Here is a 17,431-nt window from a genome sequence, read left to right on the forward strand (position 1 = left end):
GAAATGCAAAACAAAACTTCTTTGAGATTTCATCTAACACCAGCAAGATCAGCCCATATCATAAAATTCCAAAATCACAGATGCTGGTATGGATGTGGAGAAAAGGGAACACTTCTACATTGCTGATAGGAATCCAAACTAATATATTCCTTTTGGAAAGATGTTTGGAGAATACTTAGAGAACTAAAAATTGACCTGCCATTTGATCCTGCAATTCCTCTACTAGGTATATATCCAGAAGACCAAAAATCACACTACAACAAAGATATTTGTACCAGAATGTTTATTGCAGCCCAATGAATAATTGCTAAGTCATGGAAGAAGCCCAAGTGCCCAACGACCCACGATTGGATCAATAAATTGTGGTATATGTACACCATGGAATATTATGCACCTTAAAGAAAGATAGAGACTTTACCACTTACATGTTTACCTGGATGGAGCTGGAACATATTCTTCTTAGCAAAGTACCTCAAGAATGGAAGAAAAAGTATCCAATGTACTCAGCCCCACTATGAAACTAATTTATAGCATTCTTATGAAAGCTATAGCCCAAATATAGCCCAAGAATATGAGGAAAGGAGAAAGGGAGGAGGGGGGATGAGTGGAGGGAGAGTAACTGGTGGGACCACACCTATGGTGCATCTTACAAGGGTACATGTGAAACTTACTAAATGTAGAATATAAATGTCTTAACACAATAACTAAGAAAATGCCATGAAGGCTATGTTAACCAGTTTGATGAACATATTTCAAATTGTATATAAAACCAGCACATTGTACCCCATGACTGCATTAATGTACACAGCTATGATTTAATAAAAAAAAAAAAAAACTTCTCTATACAAGACATATGAATGGCTAACAAACATATGAAAAAATGTTCATTCTCCCTAATAGTTAGAGAAATGCAAATCAAAACCACCCTGATATATCATCTAAGCCCAGCGAGAATGGCCCATATCACAAAATCTCAAAACTGCAGATGTTGGCACCGATGTGGAGAGTAAGGAACACTTTTACACTTCTGGTGGGACTGCAAACTAATACAACCTTTTTGAAAGGAAGTATGGAGAACCCTCAAAGAACTCAGGCTAGACCCCTCATTTGATCCTGCAATCCCAGTACTAATTCTACTCAGAAGGAAAAAAATCCTTTTAGCATAAGGACACTTGGACTAGACTATTTATCACAGCTCAATTTACAATCACCAAAATATAGAAACAGCCTAAATGCCCACCAACCCAGAAATGGATTAACAAGCTGTGGTATATGTATACCATTGAATACTATTCAGACATTAAAAAATATAGGACTTTACATCCTTTGTGTTAACCTGGATGGAAGTGGATCATAACATTCTTAGTAAAGCATCACAAGAATGGAGACACAAGAATCCTATGTACTCAATTTTCATATGAGAACAACTAATGACCTAGTACATGGTGGGGGTGGGGGAGGAGGAGAGCAGAGATAGTGAAGGAGGGAGGGACTTGGGGAAAGGAAGAGCAGAGAGAGGGTAAGAGGGAGGAGATGGGAGTCTCAGGGTGTGACACACCTTTTGGGGGCAAGATGCAAGTATAAGAGGGACTTTACCTAAAAAATGCAATCAATGTAACCTGGTTTCTTGTACCCTCACTGAATCACCAACGATTAAAAAAAAATTTTAAATATATAAAAAAATTAATTCCTTTTCTTTGTAATAATACGGATAAGAACTGGAAAGCAATATGTTAAATGAAATAATCCACTCACAAAAAGACAAATCTTTCATGTTCTCACTCCGATGTGGAAGCTAAATATCAAAATAATTGATCTCACGAAGAAAAAGAGTAGAATGATGATTACCAGAGGCTAAGAAAGGTAGCAGAAAGGAGAATATAAAGGAAGGACGGGTAACAGTGCCAAAATACAGTTAGATAGAATGAACAAGATTTGATAGTACAATGAATTGACTACAGTCAACAATAAGTTATGGTATTCTGTTAAAAAACTAAAAGAGTAGAATTGGAATGTTCCTCATACAAGAAATGATAAATGCTTGAGGTGATAGATATCCAAATTACCCTGATTTTATTATTACTCATTGTATGGCTGACTCAAAACATTTTATGTACCCTATAAATATATACAACTATTATGTACTCACAATAATTAAACATAAAAAATTTAAATACAGAAAATCAATATAGAAACTGTGCCTTTTAACAACAATTATATACCAAATGGACTTAACTGACATGTATAGAATGTCATTCCAGAGCAGATACACATAGTTCTCAAGTGTACACAGAGGATTCTCCCAGAGAATTCTTACAATAGGACAGGAAATAAGTTGTAAGTTTAAGAAGACTGAAATCATATCAAGTATTGTTTCTGACTACAATGGTATGAAACTAGAAACCAGTAATAGGAAAGAAACTCACAAACATGGAAATTAAACAACACACTCTTGAACAACCAAAAAGTCAATGAAGAAATCAAAGGGAAACCAAAACACATCTTGAGGCAAGTACATATGGAAACACAACATGCCAAAACCTACGAGATGTAGCAAAAATATTTCTAAGATGAGAGGTTATACCAATAAATGCCTACATTAGGAAACAAATTACCTCAAATGAGGTCTAGAGGTCTAACTAGACCCTAAGGAACTAGAGAAAGAGCAAATTAAGCTCAAAGATAGTAGAAGGAATGAAACAGTAAAGATTAGAGCAGAAATAAATGCAATGGAGACTTGAAACACAATGGAAAATGTTTTAAAACTGAACTGGTTTTTAGAAATAGCTCAAATTGACAAACCTTTAGCTGAACTAGCAAAAAAAAAGAAAGAGAATATTCAAATAAATAAAATCGGAAATGAAAATGAGACATTGTGCTGGGTATAGTAACTCACACCTGTAATCCTAGCACTCTGGGAGGCCAAGGCCAGTGCATTGCTTGAGCTCAGGAGTTTGAAACCAGGCTGTACCAGACTGAGACCCCATCTCTATTAAAAATAGAAAAACTAGCTGTACATTGTGGTGGATGCCTGTAGTTCCAGCTACTTGGGAGGCTGAGGCAAGAGGATTACTCAAGCCCAAGAGTTTGAGGTTGCTGGGGGCTATGAGGATGCTACAGCACTCTACCAGGAGCAACAGAGTGAGACTCTATCTCAAAAAAGAGAGAGAGAGAGAAATTGCAACTGATACCAAAGAAATACAAAGGATCACAAAAGATGTTCTGAATAAGTATATGCCAATAATCTAGAAGAGCTGAACAAAAAAATCCTAGAAACCTACAAAATATCATGACTGAATTATGAAGAATTAGAAAATCTGAGCATACCAATGATAAGTAAGAAGACCAAATTAGTCATCAAAAATCTCCCAACAAAGAAAACCCCAGGGCTAGATGCCTTTGTGGATTAAGTTTACCAAACATTTAAAAAATAATTAATATAAATCCATCTCAAATTCTTTCAGAAAATTGAAAAATTCATTTTATGAGGTCAGCTCTAAAACCAAAGCCAGACCAAGATACTACAAGAAAACTGTAAGCCAAAATCTCTGATGAACATAAATGTTCAACAAAACACTAGGAAACTGAATTAAATATGGGTAGCATAGTATAAGAATTATACACCATGGTTAAATGGGATTATCCCTGGCATAGAAGGAATATTTCATGCACTCCAATCAATAACATGACACATCACATTAACAGAATGAAAGAAAAAAAATCATAAGATCATCACCTCTCTCTGTCTACACACACACACATACACACATTCTGATAAAGTTCGAGAACTCATCCCAGAGTAAGTCCTACATACCTCTTTGCTGAATACGTCTACTATCTACCTTTGCTACATACTTCTTTGCTACATACCTCTACCATCACCTTCAAAGTACTGCCCTTAGAAAGCTATACACGGATGCAAGTACCTACTCCACCCTTCAAAACAGTTTGGAACTTTTCCCCTGAAATGATCATCAGAGTGGTAATCATATTACCCTTGATGTCCTGAAAATCATCAAATTGTCTTCCTTTCAATATTTCCTTTATCGTGGGGTAAAGAAAAATGTCACTGGGGGTCAGATCAGGTGAGCCACAGGGTGTCAAAATACAGTTCTGTTTACTGACTAAAAACTCTCTCATAGACAGTGCCACCTGAGCTGGCGCATTGTCACAATGCAAGAGCCGTGAGTTGCTCATGAAAAGTTCATATCATTTTCATTTAAAATTTTGAAGCAATCTTTTTGGCACTTCCAAATAGTAAACCTGGCTAACTGTCAAGTTGCTACAAATTCATAATGAATAATCCTTCTGATAGCAAAAAAGGTTAGCAACACCATTTGGACTTTTGATTTAGACTCATAGAACTTTTTTGGTTGTGCAGAACTGGCTGATTTCCACTGTGCAACTTGACACTTTCTTTCAGGGTCATGTTGGTACTCCCATGTTTCATCATCAGTAATAACACAGCCCAAAATATCCTCTTGCCTCTCAAAAAGGTCTTGGTGAACTTCATTCTTTTTTGTTTTTGTTCATTGGTGAGCTACTGCAGGACCATTTTTGTGCACACCTTTCTCATGTCAAGATTTTCAATCAAGGTTTTCTTAAATGTTTATTCATATTCACTTGGTATACTATGCTTCTCACAGTCAGCCAATAATACTGATGCACCGTTCAATGAATTTTTGTGACATTTGCATCAGTTCTGCTCCTTATTGGCTGCCCTAACCTCTCTTCTTCAGCTTCCCCCTCACTGCCATTTTCTTCATGGCATTAACAAGAACTTTACAATTATTGGTTTATTGCTCTAATTCAAACTCTGATATTCTTGCAATGGCACACAAAAACATACAACAACAATAATGAATAATGAATTGTTTTCAAATTGTTATTGTCAGTAAGACACTGCCACACACATCCACATCAACACAACTGTGAGACACTGATATACCAAGGGTATGAAACCTTACTGAGTTCTTTCATGGTGCTACCAATGAAAGTGCATTGTATGGATTGTATCAAGACAACTGGTAGACTTCGTAAACAGTATTTGCCAAAATTCAACATCCTTTCATGATAAAAAGCCCTGAACAAATTAGGTATAGAAGGAATGCACCTCCACATAGGAGCCATATTTGACAAGCCCACAGATAACATCATATTCAATGATAAAAAGCTCAAAACTTTTCCTCTAACAACAAAAAAAGAGAAAAGAATGTCAACTCTTATCACTTCACTTAAATAATACTTGAAATCCTAGCCAGAAGAGTTAGACAAGTAAAATAAATAAATAAATAAATAAAGACATCCAAATTTCAAAGGAAGAAATAAAAGTGTCTCTGTTTGAAGATCAGAGGATGTTATATGTAGAAAACCATAAAGACTCCATAAAAAAACAGATAAGATTAATAAATTAAGCAAAGTTTCAGGATGCAAAATCTTTATACAAAAGTCACTTGTGTGACACTAACAATGAACTACACAAAACTTTACAAAACATTCCTATTTTTAACACACATAGCATTAAAAATAATAAAATACTTAGGCATAAATTCAACAAAGCAGAGAAAATGCATCTGTACACGGCTAGCATGGCAATATAAAAGATAAAAACTGTTAAACTTCCCATGAATGGAGTTTATAACATTTGAATTTGCTCAGTGTGAGTCAATGAGTGAGCCCTGAGTGAATGTGAAGGCCAAGGACATTCCTGTAAACTACTGTACAGACTTCATAAACCCTGTTTTCAGGCTACACTATTTTTTTTTTTTAACTTTCTAACCTGGGCAGCGACAGCGCAGGGTTGAGCCATGGTGGCATGGAAGCGCTCACACTCAGGAACTATCAGATTAAACTTGAATCCAGTGAAATTTCACAAAGAAGCACTGTGGAGGTGGCAGCTCACGGACCCAGAGACCCTGAAACTCACCAGAGCCGGCTCTTCCCCCGCCAACTCTGCACCTGTGGATTGAGCCAGGTGGCCACAGCTGTACAGTCAACTCCCTAGCCTGCTCTGCCTTTTGTTTTCCCCTCTGCACAGGGCAGTGGAGGAGACGGACCGACCAACCCCATGAGGAGACTGAGAGGGCTGAGAAGTTAAATTACCCATGAAAATGTGCACCTCTAGCAAGCAGTGGTGGTGGAATTGGAACCCAGATTGGCTATACTCCAGAATCTGCATGCTGACCATCGTGCTGCTGTTGCCATCTAGACCCTCTCCCAAGCTTGCATTGTTGCTGTCTTAGGCAAAGGTGTAGTAAAAAGACCAACAACACCCTGTGATCCTATGTCATACCTTATTGCTATATCTTCTCAATTTCTATCCTTATTTCTCTGTGCCTTCTGCCATACGTTACAGAATTTCTTTCCATAAAATGACTGAGACCTATGCCTCTTACCCGTTAGGCCTTCCTTTCCTGTGGAGATGAGAACAGTTGTTTTTGTGGAGGTTTTATTCTGTGGTGATTAAGAATTTCGGTTCTGAGGTGATCAGTGGTGTGGGTATATTCAATCAGTTCTGGAATATTAGAACTTTCCAGTTCGGCCTAGAGGCCACTTGGCATTCTTAAAATCAGTAGACCTTTTGGTTTTCAAATCTCAGAATTTGTACTCAATCATTCTGCACCCTCCACCCAAGTTCTGTTTACTATGTAAGGAAGAAGTAAGATAGAATCCAAGTGTAGGTCTTGGGTTGGAGTCTGGGATGTGAGTGGCAATTGAACAGGAAAAGGTTACCTGGCTCAGGAAGGGGAAGGCTTCAGGGTGGCTTCCTTACGCTTCCACTGCTACCCAGCCTGGCATGGAAATGGAAATGATGGAGTGTAAGCAATTTTTATTTTATTTATTCTATTTTATTTTCACCTAAGAATGACTTGGAATAATAAAATAAACAAGGTAAAATGCAAACAATTGATACAAATATTTATAGGAGATTCTTATACTATTCTACCATTATACCAAGTTTGAAATTGAATCAAAATTGAGAGTTTTAAAAAGAACAGTGACCCTAAGGGTTTGATCTCAGTAGTTAACATTTATGTAGCATGGACATTGTGTAAATTAATTTTGCTAACCTGTTTACACAAATTATTTTCACTGAATCCTGATGTAGGGATCTTCAAAATGCTGAGGTAGGAAAAATAATTGCCATTTTACGGGCTAGGATATGGAGTTTAGAGATGAATTAATAAGTTTGCAGAAGATCACAGCTTTTAATTGGTAGAGTTGGGACTCAAATTAGGACAGGCTTATTTAACAGCCTATATATTCTTAACGGCTCCATAGAAATTTCTTTGGATGGTCACATCAAAATAACCTAGGTCTTAGAAGCATGATCTTTTTTTTTTTTTTTTTTGAGACAGGAGCCTCAAGCTGTCCCCCTGGGTAGAGTGCTGTGGCATCTCAGCTCACAGCAACCTCCAACTCCTGGGCTCAAGCGAGTCTCCTGCCTCCGCCTCCCAAGTAGCTGGGACCACAGGCGCCCACCACAACGCCCGGCTATTTTTTGGTTGCAGCCGTCATTGTTGTTTGGCAGGCCCGGCTGGATTCAAACCTGCCACCTTGGGTGTACATGGCTGGCACCTTAGCCACTGAGCCACAGGCGCCGAGCCTAGAAGCATGATCTTACATGATCTTACACACCAGTGGTTTCTAGCACCAGCTCCTAGAGAAAAATTGAGAGGCTGAAGAGTATCTATTAACAGTTTATACTCCATGAGGCCTCTTTTCCTCAGATGTCATATCATTTGGAAACACTTTCAACCTAAAAGACACATATTCATTGGAAGACTTACCCATGTTCTAACTCTGTTTTTTCATTTATCAGTTCAAGACATAAGTGACATCAAAGCATTCAGTTTTGGTTTTCCGCAAAGTTTCTCCCAGTATTGATCCAACATGTAATTCACTTAGCATCTTTTTCTCATTGCCTGAGACTACAGCTGCAGCATGCATTCCTCATATTCACATCAACTTATGTGAATACACAGCCTCTGTGAAATACTTGCAAACCACTGTTGCTACATAAGGCAACGGGCTGTCTTCTACAGCCACATACTCACTCATATATTCAAATGGGTGTAGACTTCAAATGTGTAAATCTGTAGACTTATGTGTTATGGGATGAGTGAGCATTCATTTGCCAGGGGATTTTAAAAAATGATGAAGTTACATCTTAATACTACTTTGCCCCACAAAATAATAATAATAAATAATAAACTAACCTGAGACTTTATAAACACTATACTCTTAGACCAAACTAAATTTGTAAAAATAATTTTTTCTTTCAATGGTAAATTAACACTTCTAACCTATAAACTTTTTAATTTTTTTTTAACTTTGTTTTTTTTTTTTTTTGATGTTACAATGGCCATGACTTCACTAGGTGATAGGAATTTTTCAGCTCTATTGTAATTTTATCAGACAAGTGTCTAATATTCAATGCATTGTAGACTGAAGTTTTGTTATATAGCACATAATTATACAGAGGCTAGCCTCTGTATCAGGTACTGTATTGTTTTACCTAAATTAGTTGGTGTAATCCTCAGAATGATGATATTATAATTGTCATATACAGATGAGAGTTTAAGGTTCTAACAAGTCAAGGAAATGGCCCAGGGTGTTGCTGCTTCAAAGCCACCCAGCTGTGGTCACACCATAAGCCTGGGTGGTTCCATAGCCAATCACCACTTTCCAACGGTATACTTTAATACTGTATGTGCATGCATATAAGTGTGCATGCATTCAATAATATCAATAAAAATCTCAGAATCAAATGAAAATGAAGTGATAGATCTATTTTTCATTAACAACTGAAACCCAAATAAGAACAAAGCACCGCCATCCCAGCATTCTCTGAGAGAGAGTCATAGGGTGAAGCACCCAAATTTGCTTAGTTGACATTTATAAACTCCAAAAATGCTCAGTGTTTATATCTGTAACTCCCATTTTCTCAGTAGTTTTTTTTAAGAAAATAAGTCTTTCACAAACTAATCTTCACCAACTAATTACTTTGATACTAAAAGAACTCAGCATAATTTATATTTGCTGAGATATTAATGTATTTTTTCCTATCAGGATTTTCCCCCAGGCAGTATGCAGCAAGTATGACACATTTTAAAGTCATTTCACAGATCAAATCACACAGAGATATGATATAATTAGTCTTATGACAGTTTGGATTTGATTAAATTAGGGAGGAACAATTAATTAAATGACAAAAGGGATGAAAACATCAAAAATTAACATCCCTTTGACATCAATATGTCAAAATGAGAATGTCATTATGGATATGAATATTTAAATTGATAAGATTCTCACAAAGAATAAAAATTTCCTGTTGCAAGCACTGTAGATAGGGCAGAATGAGAAAGTCATTTTATGTTATAGGAACAGAAGAATTAAGTATTCCTCATAGTTCCAGTGAAACATTTTCAAGATAAATTTCAGAAGAGAATATCTTAACCAAGATTTTCTTAATACTTTTCTATAAAAGTTTTTGCTGTATTTAGAGATTACAGGCTCTAGACATGCCTTATAAAGAGATTCAATGTTCTTACTGTTATCTTAGCACAAGAAAATATCAGCCTCTCACACTAGATGAATTAATATCTGCAAGTGGCAATTTTACCAAGCCTCACCAAAGCAAGTCTCTGCCACCTGCTGTTGCTGAAGAGTGCAAAGGAGTTAAGCTTATACAAGTCGAAAACACAGAGACATTAACAATAATCATAAAGTAACATAGGTGGAATAAATCAAGGAGATAGAAAACCTTCAGTGTGTTTTTTTTTTTGTTTGCAAATTAAAGTTGACATTATTCCCCCAAGAAAATCGCCTTGACAGATCTAACACTGACATGAAGCCTTTTACTTTCTTTATCTATTTGTCCCAACTACTGGCCTTAGAATATCTCTGACATTTTTTCTTGCATGCAATTATTGGATGATCCATAGAAAGGAACCTAGACACATATTCCCCCATAGAAGAAGGACAGGGCATGTCAGAAGGATAAATAGAAAATCAAGAGAAAAAGTTGGAAATGCTTGCTCACTGTTCTCAAGTAACAAATAACAGTGGTAAAATAATAATAGTAGTAGCATTAAGAGTAGAAAGATACCTTAGATACTTTCATTTTTTCTGGTTAAGTGCCAGAATTAGACATGGAATAAAAAAAAATGCCTTAGGCTCGGCGCCTGTGGCTCAAGCGGCTAAGGCGCCAGCCACATACACCTAAGGTGGCAGGTTCGAATCCCCAGCCCGGGCCTGCCAAACAACAATGATGGCTGCAACCAAAAAAAAAAAATGGCCGGGTGTTGTGGCGGGCGCCTGTGGTCCCAGCTACTTGGGAGGCTGAGGCAAGAGACTCACTTGAGCCCAGGAGGGAGGTTGCTGTGAGCTGTGATGCCATGGCACTCTACCCAGGGGGATAGCTTGAGGCTCTGTCTAAAAAAAAAAAAAAAAATGCCTTAATCCATTGCCCTACCTCTAAAATAGTGATCTTGGTTAAAAATTAAAAGATGGCCAAAAGTATACTAGGCAAACACAGAGGAAAAGAAAGCAAAGTCTCTGGTGTTAATGTCAAAAAGGTGAAATATAAGCCAAAAGTATTAAACATAACAAATACGGGAAATTTATAACATAAAAGATAACAATTCACAATAAATTTATAGCAATTATACATATATCATCCACAAAGCATAGCAGTAACATTTGTAAAACAGAAATTATGTGATCTAAAAAGCCAATTGACAAAACAACCACTTGAAGTAGGAGAATTTTATAAATTTCTATCAGAGATGTATCAAGGCAAGTGACAATAATATATCAAGTGGTCAAAAATATAAGAAATAGAGTGAATTTTAATAAAATAGTAAAGTAGCTGGGTTGATAAATATCTAATTTTTAATCCTAAAAACAGAAAATAGGCCTTCTTAAATACTTATAAGTATGCATTAAAATTGACCATACATTAAGCCACACAAGACATTTCATTAAATTACAAAAGGTATAAGTAGAATAAATAATCTTTCTTCACAATAGAATAAAATTTAAAATATGACCAGAAATGAATCAGTCCTACCCCCTCCAAATTCAGCAGAGCAACCTGCAAGACAAAAGTAGATACCCAAGATGAAAAATAAAATTATTCAAAAGACGATTGGGGTAAATTAATGAATAACAAAGCTTTAATGAGTCATTATGGAAAAGTAGCATTTTCTTTCTTTTTCCATTTATTAAGTCATATACACATAGATCATGAATACATTTGTGCATTTATGGGGTACAATGTGTTGATTTTTTATACAATTTGGAGTGCTTACATCAAACTAACTAATATAGTTTTCATCTCATTTACATAATTGTGTCAAGACATTTATGTACTATACTTGATAGATTTGACTTGTACCATTGCAATATGCTCCATAGGTATGGTCCCACCATTTACCCTCCCTCTATCAAACCTCCCGCCTACCCACTCTTCTTAGTAAAGTATCTCAAGAATGGAAGAAAAAGTATCCAATGTACTCAGTACTTTTATGAAGCCAATTTATAATTACTCACACTTTCTTATAAAAGATAGATCACAATTATAGCCAAGGATAAAGGAGAGAAGTGGAGGGGGAAAGGTAGTATTTTCTTCATCTAAACTTTGAGGTCAGATCATGATCTTCTGAAGTATTTTCTAAAGTACCCCTAGGGGGCCTTACTGAAAAAAAGAAAGGGGGTGAGTGGGGCAAGTGGACAGTTATCCTCTTGCTCTCACAGCTAACATTATTAGTTCTTGTGCCCCATCAAGGGCTGCTTCCCTCTTACCTCTAACCACTGCACTGTACCATACTTCCCTCTGGAGCAATGGCAATATCATCCAGGAACTTGTTAGAATTGCAAAAATCTCAGACATCACCCTACCCTACAACATAAGGAGTTCTGAAAGCAAGACCAAAAGTCTGTGCTTGTTTGGTATGATTCACTGCCAAACAACACCCACATTTAAAGTATACAATTCAGCCAGACACAGCGGCTTATGCCTATCATCCCAGCTACTCAAGAGGCTAAGGTTGGAGGCTCAATTGAACCTAGGAGTTTGAGACTAGCCTGGGTTATATAGTGAGACCATGTCTCAAAAATAAATGAATAAATAAAGTACAAGTCAGTAATTCTCAGCATATTCCTAAAATTACACAACTATCACCAAAATCAATTTTAGAACATTTTCATCACCCCCCCCCAAAATAAACCCTGTACCCACTGGCAGTCACTTCCTGTTTTTCTTCAGCCCCTCCATACTAGACAACCACTGATCCACTTTCTGATTCTATAGATTTGCCTTTTCTGGTCATTTCAAATGAATGGGATTGGGATTATCCATTTTGTGCAGTATACAATGTGTGGCCTTTATGATTGCTTCTTTCATTTAGCACTATGTTTTGAAGGTTTGTGCATGCTGAAACTTGTGTGGAGCATACATCAATATTTCATTTCTTTTCATTGCCAAAGAATATTCCATTGTAGGTATACAAGACAATTTGTTTATCCGTTAGTCAGTAGATAGACATTTTGTTTGTTTCCACTTTTTGTTTACACACAATGCTGCTAATGAACATTCATGTAGAAGACTTTCTATGGACACATGTTTTAATTTATTTGAGGGATATATACTTAGGAGTGGAGTTATTGGGTCATATTGTAACTCTGTGTTTAGCCCTTCGAGGAACTGCAAGACTGTTTCCCAGGTTGCTGTGTCATTGACCGCCCCATGCACAGTGAAGAAGTGATTTAATTCCTCCACATACTTGTCAGCACTTTTTATTATTTGTCATCTTAGTGGGTGTGAAGCATTGTCTCATACTGGTTTTGAGTTTTGATTTGCATTTCCTTGATGTTGAGATCTTTTCATGTGCTTATTGTCTGTTTGTACATCCTCTTTGGAGAAATGCCTATTCAGATCCTTTGCCCATTTTTAATTAAAATGTTTTTTTCATTTGCAGTGTCCAGGTGTTATTATGCACTTTTGTTTTGTTTTTTTATTTTAAGAGAGGGTCTTATTCTGTCTTCCAGGCTGAAGTGCCCTGGCTTAATCATACCTCACTATAACCTCAAACTCTTAGGCTCAAGTGATCTTCTTCTCTTGGCTACCAAGTAGCTGAGACTACAGGCATGCACCACCATATCTTGAAAGTTTTTATATTCTTTGTAAATACAGGGTCTCACTCTTGCTCTGAGTGGTTTTGAACTCATGACCTCAAATGGTCCTCCTGCTTCAGCCTCCCAAAGTACTAGGATCATAGGCATTAGCCCCACACCCAGCCAATTGCTCATTTTTCTTTCTCTCTTTTTTTTTTTTTTTTTTTTTGGCCAGGGCTGGGTTTGAACCCACCAATTCTGGTATATGGGGCTGATGCCCTACTCCTTTAAGCCACAGGTGCCTCCCATAATTGCTCATTTTTCAGTTGAGTTATTTATCTTCTTATTATTGAGTTATAAGAGTTCTTTGATGTATTCTAGATATGTGTCAATTATCAGATATATAATTTACAAAAAATTGTTTCCCATTCTGTGGGTTTTCTTTTTATTTTACTGATATGTCCTTAGAAAGACAAAAGTTTCAAATTTTGATAGAGTCACACACACACACATATATATATGCATATACTATATATATTTGTTGTTATCATAGTTACTTGTGCTTTTGATGTCATGTCTAAGAAACCACTACCTAATTTAAGATGATGAAGATTTATATGTTTGTTTTCTTCTAAGGGTTTTATAGTTTTAGCACTTACATGTAGGTCTGTGATCCATTTTGAGTTAAGTTTTATAAAGGGTATGAGGTAAGGAGTAAAGTTTCATTCTTTTGATGTTGTCCCAGAACCATTTGTTGAAAACGTTAATTTTCCACCATTGAATTATTTTGATATCCTTGTCAAAAAATCAGTTGACCTTGGTGTGGTGGCTTATACTGATAAGCATTTAGAGAAGACAGAGCAGGAGGATTACTTGTGCCCATAGATTTAAGACCCATCTGAGCAATATAGCAAGACCTTGCCTCTAGCAAAAAAAAAAAAAAAATGAATTGTAATAATATGATTATGAGGCTTTATTTGTGGGTGCTCAATTCTATTCTATTCATCTTATGCGAGTACTAACTATTCTGATTATTATAATTTTGCAGGAAGTTTTGATATCAGGAAGTGTGAGCCTTCCAACTTTGGTCTTCTTTTTCAAGATATTTTGGAGCTATTCTTGGTCTCCTGAATTTCCATATGAATTTTGGGATCAGTTTGTCAATTTCTGTAAAGAAACCAACTGGGATTTGGTAAGAACTGCATTAAATCTGTAGCTCAATTCAGCAAGTATTGTCATCTTAACATATTGTCTTCCAAACACTGAATACTTTCCACTTATTTAGGTGTCCCTTAATGTTTTCCTGCTTTTTTTCTAATCCCCTGACATATTATAGATATCCTTTAATTCCTTCCAATGATGTTCTGTACTTTTAGTTCTTTTGTTAAATTTATTCCTAGGACTTTCTTTATAATACTATTATAATGTAATTGTTTTCTTAACTTTGTTTTCAGATTGTTCATTGAATGCTATAGAAATACAATTGATCTTGTGCACTAAAAAAAAAAAAGAAGTGAATTGGTCCTTTTCACTTAAAAATTAAATGTCTTTGAAAACTCTTCAAAGAGGAGATGCTAATTAAATTGGTAGAATTAAAAAATAAAATACAGACAAAGCAGTTTGCAAGGAAAAGTTCAACTCCTTAAATACATTGAACATTATGAAAGAAGAAAAAAATGACATATTAGAAAACTGATTCAAACAATCTTGCAAATAAATGAAAAATAAAAGGAAACAACAACCATAGAAAGTACAATTAATGGTACAAAACAAAAACAGTAGAATTAATTAATTAATGTGTCCCCCAAATAGCAAAAGTTTGTTCTTTAAAAATAAACAACTGGATAACCACTGGATAAACCAATAGGAAACATAAGCACACCATAAAAACACAAAATAAGTAATAATACTTGTACTTAAGGATATATCACCTTATAAACAGAGAATTTTAAAAAACATAAAGCCAATGTTGTTTCTCAATTTCATCTATGTAAGTTTGAAAACTCAGATGAAAGTAAAAAATTTCTAGGAAATTAAGTTACCAAAAATAAAATTAAATTAAAAATGTAAACAGACCAATTACTTCCCCTGCAAAAAAAAAAAAAAATTTAAATAAATAGGTAAATAGTTTAAATTGCTACCTTTGCTTCCTCTAAAATGAAACAACACTATACAAGGGCCAGATGCATTTCAGGGAGAATTTTAATAAACCTTTAAAAGTATGTCCTAGTGAATTAAAACTGTTGAAGAAGATAGGGGAAAAAGGACAACTTCCAAGTTCCTTTTATGAACTAAACATAGATTGTATACACTCATATACAAACTATAGACTACTCTAAACATAGACTGTATTCACTCATATACAAACTATAACTACTCTCACTAATATAAAAATCTACATAAATTATTAGGAAAGAGAATCCAGCCCCACACATTAGAGAACACTTGATAAAAATCAAAAATTCATGGGAGAAAATCTAATAATATAGCAAAATCTGATAAAAATGGGATCTTGCTCTGTTATAGGCTGGAGTGCAGTGGCACTACTATAGCTCACTGTAGCCTCAAATTCCTGGGCTCAAGTGATCCTCCCACCTCAGCCCTACAAGTAGCTGGGAACTACAAAACCCTATCATCATGCCCAGCTAATATATGGTTTTTGTTTTTATTTGTGTTTTTTTCACTTTTTTTTTAGAGAGAGAGGAGTCTCACTATGTGTCTCAGAATGATCTCAAACTCCTAGCCTCAAGTGATCCTCCTGCCTCAGCCTCCCAAGTACACTCTTAACATGAAAAAAATATAACTCAGTTGTAAAGCCAGCTGAACAATAAGACACTTGAAGCATTCTAATATTAGAACAGAACAAGGGTGCCTACCGTCATTACCTCTATATGACCTTATACTACCCAGTGAAATTAGACAAGAGAGAGTAATCAGTAAGATGGAAACTATTGCTATTTTTAGACAGCATGATTGCATACCTGAAAAATCCAAACTAAAAGATAAGAGCACTCAGTAAGCTAATAGGTTGTAAAAATTTGGAAACCAATTGCCTTCACATACAAAAATAACCATTTATTAGGACATATATGGGAAGAAAACATTCTGTTTAAAATAACACTACAAAAAGACAAACTATCTAGAAACAAAACTCAACAGGAAATATATCAGACCTTTTTGAAGAAAACTTTCAAATACAATGCTTTAAAAGTAGGATGCACCTGTGGAGAGACAGGAGCCCTAACACATTGCTGGTGGAAGCATAAAGGGATTACTGGCAACCTGACAATGCCAATCCAAATTACAAATGCATATATCCTTGAGACACCAGCTCCAGTTTGGGAAATTTATCCTAATGATATACGTGCATATAAGTGATTACCCGAGAGAAAGTTCATTTGTTGCACCGTCAATGCAATATCTGAAGATTATTCAGAGTGGTCTATCCCACAGTAGGAGATTCATTCATTTATGCTCATACAAGACTGTGTTATGCAGCTGTGCAGATATGATGGCGCTGTCTATATTCTAACAAGGAAAATCTCCAAAATATAAGGTAAACTAAAAAGCAAGATGCAGAAAGGTGGCTACAGTACTCTACCTTTTGTAGATTTGGGAAACAAGAATAGGAACTTTTAAAAAAAAGAAATATATATTAAAAACTTTCTTAAGCACACCCATTAATTGAATGTCAGGTTGGGCATAAGGAGGGGTGAATGAAGCAGATGCAAGATGAGGCCGGATGGAGTTTGTGCCTGGAACACTGCAGATTACTTCGGAATCATGTTAACATAATAACAATACCCAGTCACAAAACTAAATGGAAGAAAAATGTTACTAGTGGCATTATAAATTACACAACCATCACAGGGGTGAGGAAGAGCAGCATGCAGATCATCAAGGAGCATCCACCCATGACTCAGAATAATGCAGGCAGGGCCACTGTACTCACTGCCACCTCCAAAAATAGTGGCTCCAGCAGCGACAGTGACTCTCAGCTGGTTCAGCAAAAGTGCTGTACTCCATGACCAACATATCCGAGGTTCTTGAGTTCTTGGGTGGAGGGATACTTGGTCAAGTGGTCACATGCTGAAAACCGGGCACCAGTGAAACTGTGGCAATCAAGATGCTGAATAACCTCCCATCATATGCCCAGCAGGATCACATTGAAGCAAGCATCCTGACCTGGTTGAGCACAGAGAGTGCCAAGCCAACACCAACTTTGTCTGGGCCCATGAATGCTACAAGCACAAGAACCACACGTGCTTGGTCTTCGAGATGTTGGAGCAGAACCTCTATGACTTTCTGAAGC

This window comes from Otolemur garnettii, unplaced genomic scaffold (genome assembly GCF_000181295.1).
Source record: "Otolemur garnettii isolate 467f Iridium unplaced genomic scaffold, OtoGar3 scaffold00015, whole genome shotgun sequence".
Classification (NCBI taxonomy): domain Eukaryota; kingdom Metazoa; phylum Chordata; class Mammalia; order Primates; family Galagidae; genus Otolemur; species Otolemur garnettii.